The following is a 14,464-nucleotide window of genomic DNA, read 5'->3' on the forward strand; positions in this document are numbered from 1 at the left end:
TTCTGTATCTTATTATTTCTAGAAAGGCTTGAAACCTGGAGTTGGACTTATTCCATCCTGTTCCTTTAAAAGCTGTTCAGGCACTACTTGCACATGTAACTATTCACATAAAATAAGCCCAATACTAGATACTAAAATTCCTTAGAGTTTTGGCATTCAAATTGCAGATCAAAACTGCATTACCTCCACTTTCCTGGACAGCTCCAGTTTGAGTATCCACTCATTTCCCTCTGCATTTTCAAGTAGTCCATTTCTATGGTTCTTATAAAGTATCATATGCTTTTAAAATATATTTGAAGGGTACCTACACTTACAGTTTGTTTGCAATATGTTTAGACATCCTTTGCACTGAAAGCTGATCTGTTAATGTACTGTAACGGTTATCATGAACTTCTTCCAAAGTACATTAATGTCAACGGAATACTTGCAATAAACTCAGTGAAATCTAGATCAAACCCTATTTCCTTATTATTACTGTATGAATGGACATAGATAAATAGCTGTTCTCACAAACGCTGAACTCTTTCCTGAACTCTGTTCTTATGGGTGCCACACCACTTATTTGCACTGAGAGGTATACATCAAATAGCATCTTAATAGCATTGCACAATAAAACTGTGGAATTCTTTCTCACAGAGAAAAAAATCAGTATTTATAACACTGGGCATTCAATTATCATTCTAAAAACATATTGGGACACAAAAAATACTTAAGTGTAGATGAATAAAACATCTAATAGAAAAAAATATTAAAACCCTTTGGTTTCACATTTACATCCACTTCTGATTTACCTGTGGTGTTTATTTTAAACAGAGATATCCAAGAATGAATATTTTACTTTTAATAGCATACCACTCTAACCCCATATCAAGTTAAAAAGCATTTGTTAATTTTAAAAACATAAATATCTGTATCAAGAGTCTAACAGCCTAGCAATGCCATGGACTGATTCCAAGTCTGTTTCTAGAGATTTGTGCAAAATAAAGTTCTTAAAAGATTCCATCCTTGCTAATCCCAGCATCATGAACAGTTAATATTTTTCAAAAATCCTCTTTTTATATATACCAAGGCCTTAAAAGATTGTGTGGGTTTTGATACATAGCATTCACCAGAAGTTGGAACAAAAACATCACAGTGGGAGAACAGATGCTCTCATGGGCAGTTAATATTTATATCTTTCATATCCAGAGTCTAGAATAACTGCTCTGTAATTGGTCTTCCATAACAGTCAAATCAAGTATCACTTGATCCCTGTAACACTACCATAATATTTATGGTATATTTTTTTGGTACTGATTAATAAACAGAATAAAAGAAAACTGATTGGTACCGTGTATTCTCTATTTATTTTTCTAAACCTCATCTAAAGCTCTAAAGTTAATGGAAAGATGCCTGTTGACTTCAGCAAGTTGTAGGTCAAATCTTATTAGGATATTTGTTTTTGAACAAGTAGAAAGGGGAAATAATGGGGAAAGTATTATCTTCTGCTGTATTTTAATAATTTTGCTCTCTCAGAAAGGTTTTCACTTCTGACTGGGCTAACCACTGAGGTCAAGGTACAGGAACAAGAGCAGAAGCCCACCAAGAGTTCTCCAAAGACGGATTTAAATGATCAAGAAACATTTTACTATTAAAAAAAAGGTACACAGAACAAAACCAGTATAAAAACAAAAGTGAAACAAAAGTGAAGCAGTCATTTCAGTAAATGGTATGATAACCAGGGATTGCTGCGTCATATTTTGTTCCTTAAAAGGTTTCTGAATGTCTCTGGTTATGCCTGGATCTGTGAAGTGCTGAAACATGTGGCAGTGCAGACTTGGATCCAGGCTTCGCCACATTATTTTGGTATTGTCAAAATCACTGGAGTACAGGATGCACATTTACATTGGCTCTGGAAGAAGAGATGGCATCTGTTCCAGTGCAGAGTGGCAGACGCAGACTACAGTTGATCCAGTGTAAAGACTACCATTGCAAAGCAACCTGCCTGCAGCTTTCAGAAAGACTTGAAAGTGAAGAGTGAGTTTGAGTTTAAAGTCTTGACGGTAGGTCTTTAGGAGAATTTATCATCTTTAGAAGGTGAATTTTGTTATAAGAAATGAGAGAAAAATATTAAAGATGAAATCTGAATCTTTCAAGGTGACCTAGAAAGGTTAGACATCCAGATCTCATTAAAATTTTGCTAGTGCTTTCAGGGATTTGAAGATGTGAAGAGGGTGTGGTTTTATGGATGGCCCCTCCCCCATATTGTGAACTGGAACCCTGAGAGGTCATAGTTTCTCCATCCTATGGCCTTGTAGCATCCATTTTCTTCTTTAGTCTTTGCTATACTGAAGTGGTGTTGACTGGACACTCTAGAACTGAAGGTGCTCAGGTTAAAATCTCAGAAAGATTCTTATTTTTATACCTTGCAGATACTAAATGCATTATTTTTAAAGTAACCTTCAGTGGGAAACATATTTCTGCCATAGTTCAACAATTCTAAAATATCTCGGTTTTAATATTGAATCAAATTTTTTGCCATTCAACCTGTCAATGCTAAATACAGGTTGTATGCTCAAATACTGTTAAAAGGTTTTAGGGTTAACTTGGTCATGGCAGCTTAAACTATAAGTGACATGACAAAGAAACCAAGCTGATACAAGCTCTGTATCATGTTCTATCAGTAATAGAAAATAAATGGGCCAGATTTGTACTTCTGGGTGGCAAGGTTGGTGCACAGGTGTGGTACTAATGATAATAGAATTATTTTCTAAGGTTCAAGCTAACTTAGTAAGACCGAGGAAGAAAGATTACATGTTGAATGTCATGTATAAAAAGAGATGGAAGGAAATTTTCAAAATTTACATCCAAGATGCTAAATTCTAGGCTAGGAGCGGTTTTAAAGAAGAGCTCTAATTCTGTCTTATTCAGAAGTGAGGATAACCACAGGACTGCCTGATGTATCCAAGCATGGAGAAATGCAAGGAGGCTGAGAATGCTTTGATAAGGATGCCCTGTGCCAGTGTATTGGCCATGTCACTCAATAACAAAAACAATGTGTCTCATTAATAACAGGCATGCAGAAGGTATGGCAGAAAGTTTCTGCTAGGCTTTTGAAATGGAAAACTAATTATTTCTGTTCAGTTATCAATAATTTCATTGAGATACATGTATGATGCCTTGAGATTCCATTTTTGTTATAATAGTGGTTGCTAAAATGGTCTGATACAGACCACAGAACTGTGAAATAAAACTGGGTGGGTCTAGACAGTCTGTGAATAAGAGCATTAAAATTCAAATGGCATTTTCCTGGGAGCAACAGAGGGTTCAGATAAAGTTTATTTTCTGGATGTCTTAGCCTCCTTAAGATGGCTTAACTGCTAATGTTAAAAGTGGTGACTGAAGGCAGTTAGGCTCAGCTGATGTCACACAGCCATGTATAAAATGTATACTTAAAGCTGTGCTTTAGTTCAGATGATTGAACCCAATAATTTACATTGCAGTACTCTAGATGCTGCATAGTCATTATGGATAAGCAATTTACAAAGAACTCTACATGCTCCCATCTTTCAGTGATACACCGTTACCTCACAGCAAAGACATATCTTAAGACTGTCAGTGAGACTATCAAGAATATTTTGAATTAAGTAATTAGTGACTATCTAAGAAACAGAACTGCCCATTTGTGTAATTTGTCTATTTCCCTATATTTAAGGGGTTATTAATATGTCAGAAGTCTAATTTGATTTTGAAGGATTTTTAAAAGTGTTTGCTTAATTTTATTGCAAATTAATATCTTATTAGTTTTGGGAAAATTTTTTCCCAAATTTTTTATCTCCTGAGAGTTTATCAATATCATAATCCCAATGTTTATTCAACCTTCAATACTGCCTTAGAGGATTATAAAACTGAATAAACCTAGCTATTATGCCTTACATTATAGCAGCTTTGAACCCAATGAGCTTGTTGCTATCGAAAAAAAGGACAGACACTCCTTAGAAGGATTAAATAGAGTCTGAATAAGGCATCTACTTTGCGGATAGTCCTAAAGTATTGATTTAAAATATTAAATTCATCCTCACAATCAAAAGAAGAAAACATAAAATTTACGGTTTCATGTCTGGAAAGAGATTGGCAAGCTTCAGTTATTTGAGAACAGCTTTTACAGCTTCCTAAGCCAAATAAACTTGATTAGCAAAATAAACAAGGGAAGACAGAGAGATGTGACTGTAAACATCAGAAGCTTTTAATGTGAAACAACTTTTGTTGCAAGGACTCTCTCTGCAGTCAGGGAGGAGTGATAGGGTTGCTGCAAGTGATCTTACAGTGTAGCGTGGTGTCTGCTGCTTCATGATGCTGAGCCCTTGGGCCTTGACCCAGTAAAGCTCTTGAGTATTTGTTGTTCCTTAAACACATACATAGTGACTAAGGTACAGGCCTGAAGTTTCAATATAGAGAGCTGGGATTTTTCTACATGATCATCATAAGGTCAGGTAGTCACTATTTCTCCAGCTAGAATATTAGTAGTCTTTTGAAATGATGCAATTAGTTTTGTGCTGTTACTTTGAAGAAGATACTCTATCATAAACTAGCCATCTGTTACACATTTAGACAGGTAGATGGTGTATATACAAAATACATATATCTAAAACTTGAGTGATATTATGACAGCACTGAAACTGAACTTAAGATTTATAGATGTTAATGCAAAACCTTCTACTCCTAAGATGAAAGGCGTGCTTTTTTACTGTCATGCTATTAACAGAACCATCAGCCTCTGAATATGTTCTACTGTCATTTTGGAAGGATAGTGTATGATACTAAATAGTTCAAACTTATTCTTCATTCTAAGATCCATAAAGCTCAAACTCCTGCATACACTGTCACTTGCAAAAATGTTTTGGACCAGAATCAAAGAGCTTCCTTAGATGAATACTCCAAGATGACCTTTGAATGTGTGTTTAGTGTCACAGAACAAATGTGGGTTTTTTCAATACAAAACCACTTTAAGATTTTTTGGAATTATTTTTAAGTGTAATTTTCCATGACATTTTCTATTTTTTTAATTTATTTTTTTTTGCTATTTTTGTGGCAAAAATAGACTGCTTCTTTTTGCTAATTGTTGTGATAGAGTATTGAGTTTTAGCAAGCTACACAGTTGAGGAAGCTGTTATTCAAATACATAAGATAACTGGCATGTTACAAAATGTACCCTTATTATCATATGTTAAGTGATCAGAAAGCCTAATATTTTCCTTGGAACATTGCTAGTGCTATGTACTTTACAACTGTGATAATGTTCTTTAGCTATTGTATGTACTGAAAACTATTGCAAAAAATCGCTTCTGGGTTGATTTTACAAACATGATGATGAAATAATGATTTTAACTGTACCTTTCATTTGCCTGTTGAAGTTATGTTCTGCTGTACCTTGGGTTACTGACCAGGACTAAAGTATAAACGTCTAAAATAACATTGCTTACTTATTGTGTTTGGGGTTTTTTTGTTGGTGGTGGTGGTTGCTTTTTTTGTTGTAGTTGTTTAGGGCTGGTCAGGAAAATTTCTGTAGGCTTCTGAAGTATTTAATGGAGAAATAAATTCAGTAGGTTAGTCTGCAAGTAGTCTAATTTTCTTCAGAAGAGATATTGTCTACTTACAATAGATAGAAAGACAATCTCCCTATCTCTAAAAGTGTACAAAATAAACATAATGGGGTAAATCAGTCATGATACAAATCACACATACTGTAGAGCTAAAAATAGTGGCTTTGTGCACAAAAACAGTTCCTCGATCTTAATTTAAAAGTATTATTTAGATTTTCTAAAAGAAAGGAAGAAAAGTGGAAATTGATAATATTCAATTTGAAAAGTCAGGAAAATCTTTACTAGCACAGGAAACAAAAATACTTCTAAAGATTAAAGAGTTCTAATATTTTTCAAGAGTTTTGTAGTTGCTTTCTGTAGTTGATCTGGAATATTTGCATTGTATCAGCTAATACAAAAGTGTGAAGAAAAATTCAGAGGAGGAAGTCTCAGTTTGGAAAGAAGCAAAAGGAGTGATCTGAGGACTGACATGTATGTAGGTTTGGTGCAGAGGTGAACTGTTTGCAGGAAAGAAAATAAAAAGAGGTCGTACACCACAGCAGGAAGTGTCCTCCCTGCTGTGCAGACAGAGCGGCAAGGGCAGCAGGCTCCCCGGTTACAGCTCCTTGGTGCTGCGACCGGTCAGATAACAGCGACAGTACATCGCTGTTGAGGCGTCAGTCTGACAGTAGAGACTGAGTGACTGAAGCTGGTACAAACCCAAAGAGATGCCAGTGAAAGGACTAGGGAGAAGATTAACTAGCTGGAACTGCAAAAAAGGGAATTTTATCCCCTTTAGCACTGGAAGTCCTGGTTGCATCTGTCTGTCCACAACCGAAATGCCTGCCATTATCTTTGCCTGGCACTTGAGCACAAGAAAGGGAGTAGAGCCGCCAAGGTGGCAAAGGTTGCACACAAAGTGCAGTCTCCATGCTTCCTATGTAGAATATTTCTGTTTCTGACAGGATGGATGATCTTTTTAAACATACTATGTGCTACCTTCCAAATACACTATTTCCTCAGCATCAGATGATCTGCCTTGTGATATTTCCTTGAGAATAAGTAAAGTTTGTAACCATCTGTGTCTGGACTCTTTTCCCATGCTTCCCCACAGTTATTTCTTCTATGACTTCTTTTAGCTTCTTTCTCCTTTTTAGGTGTGCTTGTATTAATATATAATCTATAATTTTCCAGCTGGAAAAATTCTCTCTCTTTTAAAAAAAAACACCTAATCCAATTTAATCTTAATCACATGAATGTTCAGTCCCATTTTCTGACGCCTGATACTTGAATGCTTATATTGTGTCTGATAAGCTGTAACGTAAAGGTGTTATCACAGTATCTGCATTGCCTAAGCATGCTGGGTGGCGCAAGAGCAACTGTCATTTTGTGGATAATAAGTGTACAGATACTGGTTTGATAAATATGCCATGAAAATAAGGGAACAATTTTTATAAAAGCAATAATATGCATTCCTAACTTGGTCTTTGATTTATTTAAGAAATGATCTGTGCCAGACACCAGTTCTTGAATCCAGTTCTCACCAATTGCTATAAAGGTGGCCTACATTTGCAGGAAGTTTTGCACAATATTTCAGAATATTCTGAAAAAATACTTTACATGAATTGATAAGCAGTTTCTGAGAAAAAACATTAATTCCATCGTAGGTATGTTTTTTCTTTTTCTGATGAAGTTTGTAGGAAAGGGTGCTGCCAGCTTGGTCTGAGGAGCTTTAGGCTTATGTTGTCACCATAATCTGTATTAGTTGATGGATCTTCCTGACCCAGGCAGTGGAAATTATTAACTACTGTCTTAAATTTTTGAGAGCTAGCTACAGACCATGTCTTCCAGTTAATTTCCTCAGTAATCACTTTTCAGATGCAGCAATTCTCTGTTCCACACACAGAAACAAAACCTGAACAAACTCATATAGTTTAAACAAACTGTGTTTAAGGCCAAAAAAATAGGGGGTTTTGTGATTGTTATTGGCAGCATGGTTATTACTATCCTTATGGTATCAAGCATAGATGAGTCACTAGATACTACTGTACTTGTGAAGACAAGATCAACAATTAAAAATTCAGGACAGGAGGAAGTGAAGGTTCACCTCTGTCTCTGGCATATCCTACTTCAAGTCCATGAACTTGAAATTGGTTAGCGTAAAACTGGTCGTAACAAGTTACAGGAATGGTGAATTTATCTCAATAACTTTCTGGAGTGCTTTTGAATAACATGGCGTTAGCCTTTTTAATTTCACACTCCTGCTAGCCTGGGAAAAGTTGACAATAATGGTGGTGTGATTTGACCGAGATTGATCTTGCAATTTCAGAATAGTGGAATTTACAAGAAAAGTGTACGGTCTACAAAATGGTGCTACAATATGTTTTTTCAGAGTTAAAGGACCATTTAAGTATACCTATCATCTACAAATATAGGCAGTATTTGATATATAATGTATGTAAGTTTTCTTCTGCATTAATGCTCTCTTAGCAGGAGTGAGAGGGTTCATGTATTGAATAGGTTTCCATATATTTAAACTCCTGGAGGGGAGGGTCATTTTTTTGTGTTGAACATGAATCGTGTGGATTTGGTTTAACAGGAAGTGTATTAATTACTTCTGCAATATACATAGTAAAATATAACACGGTACTGTTCACAATTGGAAAGTTCTTTGCACATACAAATGAGGTGGATGAACAATTTAAAAGACATAATTTTTGTGTAAACTGCATCATCCACAACCTTATTAGAAAATAAGATGCCAAGCTGAAATAAATTTGATGTTTGATATAGTGCACTAAATTTCGTATTTTGATACTCCAAAAAGATTGAATTAGGGGGATAGAGTTTTTCAGAACTGCTTTTTATTAAAGGTATTAAAAACCTACAAAAGAAGGGGGAAATTACTTACGCAGAAGTTTCTGTGGATAAATTCAGGAATAAAATCTAGCAGAATTTTGTATCACAAAACTATTTTATCTTCACTATCTTCCTGTAATTGCCTGTTACGTACTTACACTTCAATCTCAAAGAGTTATTTCCACTATTTTTTTCCAGAAAGGTTTGGTAATTACCCTTTATATTTTGCACAATGGAAGTGCTACAGCCCTGAAGTAGCCATTTTACCGCTACCTTTTACTTTCTGTATCTCTTCAGCTAGTTCATGAGTGTTATTAACATTTGATATTCTTTTTCTTCTGTCTTTTTAAGAAAGGGAAGTGGAACATTTATACCTGCTCACCTTGACTCAGTAATACTTATGATTTTGAATTATGTTCTTCTTCATGTTTATGATGAAAGAAAAGCCATCTACATGGAACTATTGAATTTTAGTGTAAAGTTCTGGAGAGGTGACTCTTTTTGATTAAAAATAAGACTTTCTGACAAGAAGCTCTTTTATAAGAACCTCAGGCCTCTACAGAACTTCTCCTCCTATATTCTTAGGTAATGCACTAGTCAGCCTGAAAGGCTGAATGTAGTTATCTTACCTGCTTATTCATCAGCTGCCGCTACTGTAGCTCTAAACAGCTCAGGCATCTGGGGTAGATCAAAGGCTGTTCCTCTCCATGGTGTGCTTTATAGTGCTGGTAGGGTACCCAGCCACTGCTGCTGCTGCTTCTGTTGCTCCTGCTGTTCAAAGCAGCCATCTATTTTATCATGCCTCAAGGTACCTGTGGAAAAGGATCATGTCCTCTGCTGTGTTGATACATTGTCTAATACTGTCTACTGCCCTCGATAATAGTAATAATCCCAGCTAAGCACTGTTTAAGAGATCAAAGCTAGTAGAATTCTAGGTGGGAGAGAAGACTTTCATATTTGTTTTTTTAACTAAATCTGCACAGAAATTGAATAATAGTTATATTATGAAAAATGTTCTGTACAATGTTCTTCTGTACTTGCAGACAGTGTCTTGAGAAGGAAAATGACCATTTGCAAACAAATTCAGTAGTTAATATGGAACAAATATTATGCAAACATACTTTGCAATTTTTTCCCAGATCTAATTATAAACATAATTCAAGAGAAAAGAAATTACAATAGATAAGATACTTACTTAAAGCCCTCTGAAGCTGCAAAAAAACCCACCAGCACCATTATTTGAGAATTATGTTGTCAAGCATTGGCATATGTACATTTGTGCAGAATATCTTGTTGAATACTTTATGTGCCAATTTTATGTCCTAGTGATAGACAACTTGGATCTATTTGCAAATATGAGCTGAATTATCTTGTATAACTTTGTTTTAATGTGTTTTTTCATAGTTCAGTGGTTAGAACGTCCAATAGGAAGCTACAGTTCTAAGTTACAATCTACTCTTTTTCTAATTTAATGCAGGTATATGGATCAAGTTCATTTCTTAGATGGCCGTTATTACTGTAAAGCTTTGTGACTTGATCACCTTGAGACTTCTCAGCTGATGCAATTTCTCACTGAATTAAGTGTATATCTGCTTTTGAGACAAAGTAAGTGTGAAAATATGACTGATCAAGAGTCTAGTCACTCAGAGATTCAGTAGAAAGGGTGTGATACTTTGGTTTCAAACCATGTATCAATACTTAAGTATTTTTGACCCTGCAGAGCTTCGAAGCATCTTACCTCGAAGTATATCCAGCATAATTATTTGACCACCGTCCTGGGGCACCCTAAGCAATGAGCAATGAAAGACAAGCCTCACATCATTTCTGCAGGATATGACCCTTCTCAAAAATGATACTTTCATGTTCTTCCAAGGTTAAATAGGTGTCTTCTGGTAATTCTGAACTAATTTTTGTGCAGAACCAAATTTGAAGTGAAGGGAATGGAGATTCTTTCTGCATTTAGTGAGTGACAATAATATGCTAATAAATTTCCTACATTCAAATGCAACAGAAAGGAAGCAATTAAACTATGAGAATAGGGACAGATCGGATATCCTAACTTCCATTTTATCCTAGCCACCATATAAATGTTTTGTGTTAGCTGGAATTTTTTACACTTGACAGCATTGGCTTCATATGGCTAAAATTTTGACTGAAGCATGCAGAATCCTAAGAATGTGGTAAAAAGACTCAAAATATCTTGCTTGGAGTCATGAGACTCATGTTTCTGCTTCACTCAACTTTTAAAGTCAAAAGCAGTCTATTGAAAACAAGCGTCACCAATAGTCCATCTGCTCTGTTAAATTTTTATGCAAAGCTCCCATGCTAGGGTAATTAGCAAAGATGAAGACTTTTTGTTTTTATAATTTTAGTTTTTAAATTTAGTGAAAATTTATCTGGGTTTCTTTCACAGCAGCAACAATATTTGCTCTGAGCTTATCAAATAAAAAGGCAAAAAAATATCAGACCAGTGTTTTCTTCAGACAACATCAGACTGCTTTTACGCATGGATAAAACTTGCTTTGGTATGGCTGAGGCACCTCTTTTAACAAAACTGTATTGCTGACAGCGAAAAGCACAATTTTACAGCCTGAAGCCAGTGGGAGCTCTGCCTTTGACCAGAGTCAAAAGTGTATCAGAGCACAGGTTATTTTCACTCCCATAAGACACTTTCAGATCTGAGAAACAGTCCTTGTTTGGGAATCTTTTGGTTCAAATCTTCTTTTTCTTTAATAAAATCAGAAATTTTTGACTCAGAATGTCTTAAACAATAGCTCACTGAAGACTAGTTAGGCATGTGTCTCTGATTCACTTCTGAACTTCCAACTGAATTTTGTTTTGAGAATTACATTACAAACCTGTAGCGACACTATAGATCCAATAAATTTCTAAAGTATCTTTAAGTAAATGGAGACATATGTAAAGAATGATTATGTATTTATGAACTGGAGAAGAGATTGTGCTGCAGTGGAGATTAAAAAAGATAGGAATCATAAAAACCTACTAGCAAGGGCTGCATTGTAAAATTCTGTGAAACCTGGTTATATTGAATAGTAATAATCCACTGTACTGGATGAATAAATCCTAAATCATGAGCCTTCTGTTTCTGAGCCTAAGACTTAGATATGAACATTGGGAAATATTATTTAAAGTCCTTTTCAAGGACAACATCTTTTTGACATAGTGAACATATCCTTGATTTTTATTTTTTCTTAAATTATTTATTTGGAAAATTATGTTGAAGATTATCTTTCTTGTCATCTTCAATTCCCTTTCAATGTTTACCTTGATGGGACTTCACATGCACAGTCCTTCAGGCTGGAAATACGGCAAATACAATTGATGAAGCACTGATTTTTATGCATTTGTCATCAATTCAAACTCATTTGCACAGTGAAGAAAGAGCTTTTCAGTGTAGCTTTCTATTAAAAGGTAGAGGAAAAAGTAGTTCACTGTAGTCATCAGAGAGCACATCTTTCACCCAGGGTTTTCAAAGTACTTCCAAAATTAAGCTTTCTGACCCTCTTTTGAGTTAAGCATCAGGTAGGTGAATGGAACATTTTATTTCAGCGGTTCTGTGTGAAACATGTGCACAAAAATGCTGATCCTGCAGGGAAGTGAGTGGTGCTCCATGGGATGTGTGGTGCTTGGTCAGGCCTGGGTCCTGCAGACAAATGGAGCTCATGAAGCAAGTGAATGCAATCACCTTTTTTTGTGCACATCGTCTGCTGCACTTCTGGATGCTGGTGTCAGGTTCACGCTGCCTGCAGCCACTCACAAGAACTGTTCTGCTGCTCCCATTGTGCCTCAAGGACCTCTGTGTGCCTTACGTGCTGTTTGATTGCTTTTCTATCATCTTAAAATTTAGGCAAGATTTTGCCTTATATTATTAAGCCTATTTTTAGACGTTGAACGATGTTATAATGTCAGGTATTCATCCTGCAAATATATACATGTGTATACATAAATATACATATGTAGTCTAATTTTCTGTTTGCTGTGAAAAGGTATTAGATACCATATTTTAGAAAAAGCTTTTGACTATCTGGGGAAAGCATGCTGGGTTTTGCCTGATGTGCAGTTAGAGTAATTGAAGCAGCTGGGTTTGCAGGTGGTAGAGAGAGAGTATTTCTTGGTTTATTCTCAAGAAAAATGAAATTACAAAACTCAACCACATGTTTTTCTTGAGGAGTTTAGTTAAAAGTCCAGGGCCATATAGCTGAGTGTAAGAAGAAACAGAATTATTCTTGTTTATCAAGAGTGAGGAAAACCTACTTTCCTTTACAGATTTCTAACAGGAAAGCTTATTTTTTCCTAGTTCCCAGCTCCTTTTCAGAGACTGCTCAGCTCAGAAATTCCCTCACAGCTTTTCTCAAGGTCATTTTCTAGTCCTTGATCAGACTTGATTTTCTGCTCCTTCCCTGTCAGCATTCCGGTTGTTTGTCTTCTTTTTCTTTCTGAGCTGTTAAGTTTTTAGCACCAAACAGGGCTTTTAGTGAGTCACCTCCAAGCCCACATAGGAACCTCTGTTCTGGTAAACGTTACAATAATTTCATCTCTTTGGTTCTATAAAGGAGTCCAGTTGCTTTTATATTTTTGGGCAAGTACAAGCAGCTGTTTCACAAAAGCATTAAAATAATTTTTCAGCCCGAATTATAACACTCAAAATAGATATGCTAACGTCGAATGTGACGTATAACAAGAAGTAAGTCACATAGTGTTAGGATAAACATTTTATGTAGTCTTGTTTAGGATAAGTTGTGACGGTCATGGTGAATTAATGCAGCCAGATCAAGCTCATGCTGCTAAAACCTTTAACCTGAGCTGTACCTGTAAGTATATTTCCTGTCCAGACTTTTCACACAGAAAAGTTCTGGTGCAAGTGATTCACATGGCAGAAGGAGAACAGTACAAATGACATGTCAGTTACAATTTCAGTGTTCACTGCAGTCCATGAAATATCGCTGGCATACAGTAAAAACAGACTACTGGACCAGATGTCAGGAATGTTAATGTCTCTTTTAGGTCACATTTCATTTTCTTTCTTTTTGAAAAGAACTGAGTTTGGTTTCTGGCATTTTGAGAGAGAATAAAGAGATTTTCATTACCCAATAATAACCAGTGTGAATGCAAGAAGCATATTTTAAGGGATTCTCAGTATAGTACCAGAGTTGTTGCTGTGGCTGCCTCCACGCAGTTCCCTCTGTAACAGTTAATCACTATAAACCTTTTAAGAGTATAAACCAGATAATTTTTTTTTTTCAGTAGTTTCATTCGAGTTTACAAAGGATGATGTTAGTTAATAACCCCCATTCCTGTTCCTGAATTTTCTGAAGAGGGAAGGCTTTAGAAATATTTTGTATACAACAGTTGTTCCATTCACAAGCTACGTAGAATTCATCCATCAATTTACACTGGTGCAGTATTTTAAAATTCATAGAGAATATAAGATATGTCTTGCCAAATAAGGAACGTTCCCTTTTGTTAAACATACATGTTAGATTAAATGCCTCTCTTCATACACTGCTTATCACGTTAGACAGAATTCATTCTGTCGTAAGAGCAGATGGCTTGGTTTGATGGAATGTGCTTCATTCAAGGGAGAGGATTGAATAGTTTGACAAAATGCATTTTGTGGATGGATTAGGCACAGGAGAATGAATTGTGGTGTGTTGTCTATGGAAAATACCGATGAATTGATTTTAAGATGTTGAGTATAGAATGGATTGGTATGGTTTAAAACATGGACTTTATTGATCAAACAGATTGAGAGGCCTGACAAAAAGTAAAATGTACCCACAGAATTCATTCTGTCAATGGGGATGTTTTTCATCTACCTGCATCCTCCACAAATTGTATTTTCTTCTATACTTCATATGCTCTTATCAGCACAATGCCACTTTCTCCCAATTTCTCTTTCCTCTGACAATAAAAAGTGTTTGGTGACATTTCTTGCTGTGACAGATTTCAGAAGCAGTGCATAGCTCAGCTACTCCTGTTTGGTAGATGCTTCCACGGCCTGGAGAAGGGTCAGTGGCAGAGCT

Source organism: Falco cherrug, chromosome 1 (genome assembly GCF_023634085.1).
Source record: "Falco cherrug isolate bFalChe1 chromosome 1, bFalChe1.pri, whole genome shotgun sequence".
NCBI lineage: Eukaryota > Metazoa > Chordata > Aves > Falconiformes > Falconidae > Falco > Falco cherrug.